The sequence below is a fragment of the Suricata suricatta genome, chromosome 1, assembly GCF_006229205.1.
Source record: "Suricata suricatta isolate VVHF042 chromosome 1, meerkat_22Aug2017_6uvM2_HiC, whole genome shotgun sequence".
In the NCBI taxonomy this organism is placed as follows: domain Eukaryota; kingdom Metazoa; phylum Chordata; class Mammalia; order Carnivora; family Herpestidae; genus Suricata; species Suricata suricatta.
In genome coordinates, this window is record NC_043700.1 from 140243711 (window position 1) to 140254440 (window position 10730).

Here is a 10730-nt window from a genome sequence, read left to right on the forward strand (position 1 = left end):
ACTGTCATACAATAACATATTTAAGTTGACTGTCCTGTTTTGCAGCTCTAGTAGTAACTCTTTCTTTGAACCCATGGAAAGCATATGAATATGTTTTTAAAAAATTATTTAGAAGTAGATGATTTGGCTTCTGGATTAATAACACACTAAATGTTTCATGCTTTTGGAATTACAGATTGCTTAAAATTTTTTTTGTGTAAATATTTGTGTTGTAGGATTGGTTAGGATTTGTTGTGTGGCATTAATAACAGGCTTTGAAGACTGAAGAAAAGCTGTAACTGACTTGTACAGCATAGATACTGTATCAGACCCAGACCAGAAATTTCTGTAACTTTCTTGAAGTTTATTACAGACTTTCCCCAGAGCTTTCATTAGACAAAGTTAAAAGAAAAATGCAATCAGCTAAAAAATTCACAACGTCCATAAAATAAACACAGTAATTACTTATTTAAAAGTACAAGAGAAGTACTTTTCCTTTCTACTCAGCACCATGAGAAAATTTCTCATCTATTTTCAAGCAGCAAGCATATTATTCTGTAGTAAATGTGAAAGTGATCTTTACAGTTTAACCAGAATATCTCCAGCATATGAATGTAAATAAGTATACAATGGCTCTTTAATTGGAATTTTGCTAGATTAATAACCCCAGTCATGTACCTAGATGAATTTAGTTCCCTTTACAAGATCTCTTTTGGGGAATATTCCTGGCTTCAACTTAATTTTCAAAATATATTTCTTTTTAAAAATATGGTTGTATACAACTTTTCTCTATAAACTGGCTTTACTACTTAAAAATTTGTAACCTGTAATACATTTATTAGTTAATAGATTATGTTCTATTTACTTTCTCATTTAATATGCCAAATAAGTTTAAGACATAGTCAAGAAAAAATTAACATCTTGGTTTTTAAATAGAGAAAGAGCCTCAGAGAGGGGCAGGGTTAGTACTAAGACTATATCAGGCTTTTAAATAAGATTTATATCTTTTTTGCTTGTGCTTGTTTTGTTTTAATAAAATTTATTCCTAAAAGGATTATTATTTATAAAAAACAAACAACATATTGTAAGAATTTGTTACTTAAAAATAATTAAGAATTCTAAAAATAAAGTCTATTAAAACATGATGAATATTATATATGTCATAACCTAAAAGCTAGTGCAAATACCTTAAATAACATCTTCATATTTTGGGGGAAAATGGTGTCTTATTCACTAAGGTGGAATTAGAAGATCTCATTTCTGGAATCAGTTTTGATCCCTATTCGTAGTGTGGCCTTGGGACAGGTCATAACCTCTTAGGGGTTTATTTTTTTCCTTTGTAAAATAATACAAAGTTGAATTTAACAATAAAGTTAAATTGTTGTCTCCATTACAGGCAGATGTAGATTTTGAGGGGCTTACAGCTTATATAATTTTGGGATCTGGCTAGAAAAAAAAGAGCACCAAATTATAACTACAAAATAGCTTTAGCTACTGCAAGGTCATCTTCTAGGAGGAATTGTGGATATGCAATTGTCTGAGCCATCCAAAGTCCATCTCTTGTGAGGGAAGGTGTGCCCAAGAAGAATTTGGACTAGTAAGAGAAGGCAGTGTTAGCCAGTGGTTATTTAAATATCTTATGAATGCAATTTTGATAAAGACATAGGACCTTGGAATGCATTATGGTAGCTGTTCAAGGGCCTTAGGATGCATCTTCTTCACTATCAATTTCAGTAGCTTTCCCACTCATCTCTTTCTGGACATCTTTAAGGTCTCACACATTTGTTCTAAATCTAGATGTGCATAGTAAGCATCTGGAAGTTGGTGATAACTAAAAATACAGAGACCCAGTGGTTGAGGTTCTGATTTATTAAGTGTGGGATAAGACCTAGGAAATTGCCTTATTAGTAGATAACCATAGATAATTCTGATGCAGATGTTTCATAAAGTATACTGTGAGCAACACTACTCCAGTAGAATACCAACTAAAAGCTGGAAAGAAACAATTCCATTTTAACTGGAGGCTGTTAATGACTGGATGTGAAGGCCAGAAGGCCTTGACTCGCACTGTATAAAGAAACTTCAAGGGTGCCTGGGTGGCTCAGTTGGTTGAGCGACTGACTCTTAATTTCAGCTTACGTGGGGACCTCATAGCTGGTGTGATATAGCCCCGCATTGGGCTCTGGGCTCTGTGCTAATAGCACGAGATTCTCTTTCTCTCTCTGCCCCTCCCACACTCACTAGCATGTGCAGTTGCAGGCTCTCTCCCTCTCTCTCAAAATAAATAAAGAAACTCTGATCTCCTGCAGTTAAAAAGGCAGAAAAAATTTGAGGACCACACTCAGGACTCAATTATTAGAATAGCAGAGGTCCAGAGAAGGTTGAGCTCTCAAACTAGACAGATCTGTAATATATAGTTTAGGGAACAATGAGACCCTGAGATATAGATTGAGTTTTAGGTCTTTTGGTGTATCAGTTAACTGTTTCTGTGTAACAAATCACTGCAAAACTTGAAGGGTTAGCACATTAACTGTTTAGTATTTCTTAAAAGTCTACATGTTTATTTGGTTGTTTTCTTTGTATGGTTGGGCGTTGTTGATATTGTCTCAGCTTATGTGTCTCTGTTCAGCTGGTGAGTTAGGTGGGAGCTGGCTAGTCTAGGATGGCTCTGGCTAGGACAGTTCAGCTATTTTCCACATGTCTCTCCTATCCCTCTAGTAATCCAGGCATGTTCTCATAGTAATGTGAGAAATTCAGAAGAAAAAAACAGAAGTGTAAATTTTTTTTTAGATCCCCTTTTTTTTTTAAGTTTGATTGATACAATGTTGTTCCAATGTCCAAAATATTTTAGTGGTGAATCCTGAAGACAGTGCAAGAGTGTACAACTGTTGGGCTTCTATAAAGAGAGTTGTGAACAGTTGGAGCTGTTAATTCAAGAAACATACTTGATGTCCCCAACTTTCTGCCTCAATTTCTAATTTTAAAGAATCTAAAATTGGGCTTCGTCTACAATAGGGTTTCTTAATCTAGACACTTGACATATTGGGCCAGATAATTCTTTGTTGTGGAGGACTGTATTGTGCATCTTTCGATTCTACCCAGGAGTTTCCAGTAGTGTTCTTCCAGTTATAATGGCTAAAAATGTCCTAGACATTGACAACTGTCCTCTTGGGGACAAAATCATTCCCAATAGAGAACCACTATTCTAGATGAAGAATAACTCCTGATATTAGCACCTAACTGACATATTCAGATTTAGCTCTTTAACAGCTATATTTGATTTTGCCTACTCTAAACATTAGAGCTATATAGAAAGTGGATAGTGAGATGTGAAACTGGTGGAAGAAAGACCTGCTAGAAAGCTGTTACAGTTGACCAGATGGCTTAGGAAATGTGACAATGGGACTACAGAGAAATGAGCAGAGTCACAAGATTTTGAAGGGATGAAATCAACAGTTTTTCTTTTCTTTTTTTTTTTTTTTTATGGACCAGGGGTATTGGGAGGTGAAGGAGAGAACAGTGTCAAAGTAAAATTATAGGAAGAAGTTGGTAATTCAGCCAAGAGGGTTAGACTTGACTAAGACACATACAGATGATTGGAAGGCTATTTTAGGACAGTAGAGGCATGTGAGCTAAGGCAATAAAAAGGAGAATAGGATGTATGTAGTTAACACTGAACCCAAACAGGAAGATATAACAGTAGTATGGATAAATGGCAAAAGCAGGGCTTCTAGGAAACCCTGAAAAGCTAACTACAGATGGAGCTTCCACCATGAAAAAAGTGAGTAGGTATTGTCAGGTATTACACTTCAGGTGCAAGTGAGATGGGTTTGAGTTTACAGATTTGTTAAGTGGAGGATATTTGCAATAGACAAAATGGAGAACTAGAGAGGAAAACTAGAGAAACTGTAATATTGTGAGGCAGCTCTGAGGGCCCCTTTGAGTTTGGAGGCCTCCAATTTTAGTGTTCTTTCTCTCTAAAGTTGTGTATTTTTCCTGAGCAGTACTAGGTAGATTGTGTATACATTCAGAGTAAGTAATTATTTCTATTAATTAAGTATTGGGATTATATTAGATGTATCAGCAACTAGAAAAAAATAAAAAGAAAGTTCAAGATATTTGCAAGCTGTTGTTTAATTTGATGGACTGTAAAAATCTAAGCTGGATATGAAAGAAAGTTGAAGAGGGGATTCTGGGGAGATGGTAAATGTCCAGGAACTGGAGATTCAAAGAGTTTAAAGAGCTGATACACTGAGAATAACTGAGTGAAATATCTGGGAAAATGGGAAGTTTTGATCAAAAATATTTTGATCAGGTATGTCTTAATATATGACTTTATGTGATATATCAATGTTATGATACAGGCTACTTGTATAACTGGAGAGAAGTAAAGATCATTCAAGATGAGGAGATTAAAACAAAGTGATCAAAGAATGGAGCTATCTGGATTTTAATGGTCAGTCAGTGTGAACTGTGACATTTCCCAGAACTATGGTGGCACTGGGGATAAACATGTTTGGTCCAAATTTCTGCAGAGTGAGTGGTGGCTAAGAGCTTGACCAATAGCAGTAATAAAGAAGTGAAGAAGGATGACTGGATAAATAACATAGGTTTTATTTAATTGGGAACAATTTTTTAGAAGATTGAAAGAGTAATGGTCTCTGTGCTAGTTGGTGTATTTACTGCAGTAACAAACACCACCACCAAAATCCTAATGTCTAACAAAAATATTTCTTTCATGTCAAGTGTTGGCAACTGTTGGCAGCATGCTTCTGCAGCCCCACCGTATCTTCCTACTTCAGGAGCAGGTTAAAGAAACAGTTTCTATTTAGGACATGCAGCTCTTTGCCTACTGTGACTTTACATTTCAGCAGCCAAAACAGGTCATAGTGCCAAGCCTGACAATGAGATAGGGAGGTATATTCTGCAGAGAAGGAGAGATACCCTGCAAGCTTTATGGCAATGAGTGAAAATGTAAAGTTCTGTTTTTATAATGGAGGTGGAAGTAAGTGATTAGGAGAACTAGTACCATCCGTCTACAGTTGGGAGGTTGCAGCTAAGAGAATGATACATCTGCCTCATTTTCCTGTGGTTAAAGATTGAGGAAAAATCACTAGCTTCCACTCAAGAGAGTACATTTGTTTCTTGCAAAGAACAAGTTTACCCATTGACGGTGATGTTAGTTGTGGGTCTTTTATGTATCTCCTTTATAATGTTGAGGTATGCTCCTTCTATCCCTAGTTTGTTGAGGGTTTTTATCAAGAATGGATGCTGTATTTTGTCAAATGCTTTTTCTGCATAAATTGAGAGACTCATATGGTTCTTATCCTTTCTTTTATTAATAAGATGTACTACATTGTTTGATTTGTGAATATATTAAAATTTTTTAAATATAATTTTTTGTTTACTTTTGAGAGAGAAAGTGACGAGAGAGAGAGAGAGAGAGAGAGAGAGAGAGAGATCGAGAGAGAGAGAGAGAAAGAACAGGGGAGAGGCAGGGAGAGGAAGACACAGAATCAGAAGCAGGCTCCAGACTCTGAGCTGTCAGCACAGAGCCTGTCGTGGGGCTCAAACTCATGAGCTGTGAGATCATGACCTGAGCCGAAGTCAGACACTTAACCAAGTGAGTCACTGATGCACCCCTGATTTGCAAATATTGAACCACCCTTGCAGCCCAGGAATAAATTCTACTGATCATGGTGAATAATTCTTTTTTTTATTAATTTTTTTAATGTTTATTTTTGAGAGAGAGAGACACAGAGCATGAGTGGGGGAGGAGCTGAGAGAGAGGGGGACACACAATCTGAACCAGACTCTGGTCTCTGAGCTGTCAGCACAGATCCCAAAGTGGGGCTCGAACTCATAAACCATGAGATCGTGACCTAAGCATAAGTCAGGCGCTTAACCAACTAAGCAACCCAGGCACCCCAATACTTCTTTTAATGTAATGTTGAATTTTATTTCCTGGTATCTCTTTGAGAATTTTTGCATCCATATTCATCAGGAATATTGGCCTGTAATTTTTTATAGTGGGGTCTTTGGCTTGGGAATCAAGGTAATGCTGGTCTCATAGGATGAGTTTGGAAGTTTCCCTTGCATTTCTATTTTTTGGAACAGGTTGAGAAGAATAGGTATTAACTCTTTTTTAAATATCTAGTAAAATTCTCCTGGGAAGCCATTTGGCCCTGGGCTTTTGTTTGTTGGGAGATTTTTGATTACTGTTTCAATTTCTTTATTGTTTATGGGTCTGTCTGTATTTTCTATTTCTCTTTCAGTTTTGTTAGTTTGTATGTTTCTAGGAATTTATCCATTTCTTCCAAATTGCCCAGTTTGTTGGCATATGATTTTTCATAATATTCTCTTATAATTTTATTTCTGTGGTGTTGGTGGTAATTTTTCGTCTTTCATTCATGATTTTATTTATATGGGTCATTTCTCTTTTCTTTTTGGTAAGTCTGTCTAGGGGTTTATCAATTTTGTTAAATCTTTCAAAGAACCAGCTCTTAATCTGTTCCACTGTTTTATTGTTGTTGTTGTTTCTATATCATTTATTTTGCTCTAATCTTTATTATTTCCTTTGTTCTGCTGGCTGTAGGCTTTATGTGCTGTTCCTTTTCTAGCTTCTTTAAGTGTAAGGTAGGTTGTGTATTTGAGACTTTTCTTGCTTTTTGAGATGGGTTTGTGTTGCTATATTATTTCTTCTTATGACCACTTTTGCTGCATTTCAAAGTTTTGGAGTGTTGTGTTTTCATTTTCATTTGCTTTAATGCATTTTTTAATTTCTTCTTTAATTTCCTGGTTAACCCACTCATTCTTTAGTAGGATGTTTTTTAACCTCCATGTACTTGTGGTCTTTCCAAAATTTTTTCTTGTGATTGACTTCAAGTTTTATACTGTTATGGTCTGAAAATAGGCACGGTATGGTCTCATTCATTTTGTATTTGTTGAGGCCTGATTTGTGACCTAGTATATGATCTATTCTGGAAACTGTCCTGTGTGCACTAAAAATTAATGTGTATTTTGCTGCTTTAGGATGAAATGTTCTGAATATATCTGTTAAATCCCTCTAGTTCAGCATGTCATTCAAAGCCATTGTTTTCTTATTGGCTTTCTGCTTGGATGACTGTCCATTGCTGTAAGTGGGATGCTAAAATCCCATGCTATTATTATGTTATCAATGAGCTTCTTTATGGTTTTTATTATATTATAAATATATAAATATATTATAAATTTATATATAATAAAGATATAAATATAAATTATATGCTTAAAATAAATATATCAAATATCAAATATATAGTTGATTTATATATTTAGGTAATTCAAGTTGGGGGTATACATATTTACATTTGTTAGATCTTCTTGTTGGATAGATCTCTTTATTATGATGTAGTGTCCTTCTTCGTCATTTGTACCGTATGACCCAGCAATTGCACTGCTATGTCTTTACCCAAAGTATACAAAAATGCTAATTCAAAAGGGCACATGCACCCCAGTGTTTATAGCAGCATTATCAGTGATAGCCCAATTATGGAAAGAGCCCAAACATCATTGACTAATGAATGGATAAAAAAGTTGTGGTGTGTGTGTGTGTGTGTGTGTGTGTGTGTGTGTGTATAAAATGGAATCTTTACATAAGTAAATATATATTTATATGTATAAATATATAAAAGGGAATATTACTCAGTCATCAAAAAGAATGAAATCTTGCCATTTGCAGTGATGTAGATGGAGTGAGAAGGTATTATGCTAAGCAAAATAAGTCAGAGAAAGACAAATGCCATATGCTTTTACTCATATGTGGAATTTAAGGACCAAACAGATGAATATAAAGGAAGGGAGAAAAAAATAGAAGGGAGCAAATCATAAGAGCCTCTTTACTATAGAGAACAAACTGAGAGTTGCTGTAGGGGAGGTAGTTGGGGGAGGCTAAATGTGCTGAACTCTAGGTGTTATATATAAGTTATGAATCGCTAAATTCTACCCCTGAAATCAAAATTACACTGTATGTTAACTAACTAGAATTTAAATACAAGCTTAAATGGAAGCAGGTTTCTTCTTAGAAAGCCTAATTCCTTCTTTTTTCTCTGGGATGTAATTTTGTTAATTATCACCTCTTAAAATTAAACAATTTCTCATTTTCAACTGGATATAATTCCTAATTCATCTTTCTTAATACAAAATTATGCTCTTGATTGGACTACTTTTTCAAGCCATCAGTTTATCTCTTTTGGTCATTTTAAAATTATTATTATTGATTTAGTTTGAGAGAGAGAGAACCAGTGGGGAAGGGTCAGAAGACGGGGGGACAGAGGATTGAAGTGGACTCTGTGCTGACAGCAGAGTCCAATATTGGGCTGGAACCATGAACTGTGAGATAATGACCTGAGTCAATGTTGGATGCTTAAACTATTGAGCCACCCATCCCTCTTTTGGTCTTTTTAGTGCAAAGCCTCCTTTATTGCTTACTCACTTTTTACCTCTTAACTTTTTATAATTTGGAGAACATTGAGACTCATTTCTAAACATTTTGTTGTTCATGTGCTCCTTAAACTTCTCTTTTTTCTTTTTTTTCCTTCTCTGCCTTTTAAGAGGTGTTTAGGGGTGCCTGTGTGGCTCACTTGGTTGAGCATTGGACTCTTGATTTTGGTTCAAGTCATGACCCCAGGGTCATGGGATCAAGCCCTGCATTGGACTCCACACTGGGCATGGAGCCTGCTTAGTATTCTCTTTCTCTGGCCCTCCCCCACCTCTCTCTCTCCCATGAACACGTGCATGTGCTCTCTCTCTAAAATAATTTTTAAGAAGTGCTTAAATATTTTTCCACTCTAGCCTTTTATGAGAAGTTTTTTAGTTCTCTCACCTCTGATTTCTTCTTTTCTGTCAACTGTCCTTGCTTTTCTTCCTTCTGTTCTAAATAGTTGTTTTTCTTATGAATCTGTCTTTATGGCTCCTCTTCCTTCTTCTCCTTCTCTCTCTCTAGTTCTGACCCCCAACTTCTCCTCTTCCTCCTCCTCCTTTCTCTCCTCTTGCTTTCATTGTATGATAATAAATATGTAGAAAAACTTGTGGTTGAAAAGAAATGTGCTCTAAACTATTGCTGATGATAAAGACATTATGAATTACATTAATGTGGAGTTTGCACAGTCCTAGTTGAATGAAACTTTTCCTTATAAGACTCTAGGATAAACAGAACACTAAGCTGACACTCCCATCACAATAGATTCCCAATTTATTTCTTCACTCCATATGTCCTAGACATTTTTGGCAGAAATGAAGAGCAAGGGCTAGACTAGGTAGGTTTGAATGCCTGCTCTTCATTACTATGTGTCCTTGGGTATTTGATTAACCTCTATGTCCCTTAGTTTCCCTATTCCTGGAGTGTCAACATTATTACTCTATAGGTTTATGGTCTTAGTTGTGCATCAAGCTCTTAGAGTTTAGCACATGTAAGAAATAAAATGTTTTTATTTTTTATAAGTTATATTTTTTTATAGACATATTTTTTATACTAACCTTCTGTGGTAAAAACTTATTTGATTCTCTCTTCTTTAGAATTATTCTGCACTCCCAATCTTGCTCCTTGATAATATGATAATCACTTTCCATTATGATATATATATTTTTAGGTATGTCATATTCATGGCCAACTTCTGTTTGGTGAGATTAGGAGCAACCTGACAGTGTGGTGTGTAGCTTAACCATTTTTGTGTTCCTAGACTCACAGGCCTGCCATATTGTGTTCACTTAGTAAATGTCTGGGGGACATGTATATGAATGCCATTTTCTCTCCAACCCCCATACATTTGCTATGTTTTTATCCAGGAGTGAGGCTACTACATTTTTTTCCTCCCTGTTGAAATCATTCCTTCATTTTTCATTTCTTCATAAAACTTACAAAGCAGTCTCCTCAGTGAAATTCCATACTACATTTTAGGGATCGTTTCTTTATGGCCCTCATCATAATTATGTACAGACCTTTACTTTCTACTTCTTTAGGACTTGATTGTGTCTCCTTAGCTAGGGAGTCAATTTCAACTCTTCAGTATCAAGATTTTGTGATTATCTGTGTCTCTTATAATAGCTTATTGATTGTAGGTTTTCCATAAGTGTTTTCTCTTCCTGAAGGGGAATAAATACCTCCTCCCCTGTTTGCTCATTATTGTTTGTACCTTTGTATATGATATTTACTACATATTCCTTATACAGTTTAGAGTTAATTTCCTGATTTCTGTCTTTGTCACTTGACCTTTGAGGAATAAGTGATTGAGTTACTTCCATTTGTATTCTTCTGTTCCCTGACCTAGATATAGGTAAATTTTACTAAATCATTTGGATGAATTAATTTGGCAACTAGAAATTGATCTAATATATGTTTGGGTGAAATGATTCATGGAGGAGTGCCTGGGTGACTCAGTGGGTTCAGCGTCTGATCCTTAGTTTCAGCTCAGGTCATGATCTCACAGTTCATGAGTTTGAGCCCCACATTGGGCTCTGTGCTGACACCCTGGAGCCTGCTTGGATTCTCTCTTTCCTTATCTCTCTATCCCTCCTTTGCTCATGTTCTCTCTCTCTCTCTCTCTCTCTCTCAAAAAGAAAAAATTAAAGATTCATAGATGGTACAAAGTGTCAGTTGAATAATCTCTGGAGAAAATACCTCTTTAGATGAAGGGATAGTGTTTCAGATATTCAGAAAAAATATCTGTAGATCTGTAGAAATTTAGCTTGTTCCTTTTATGCTTTTTGAATAA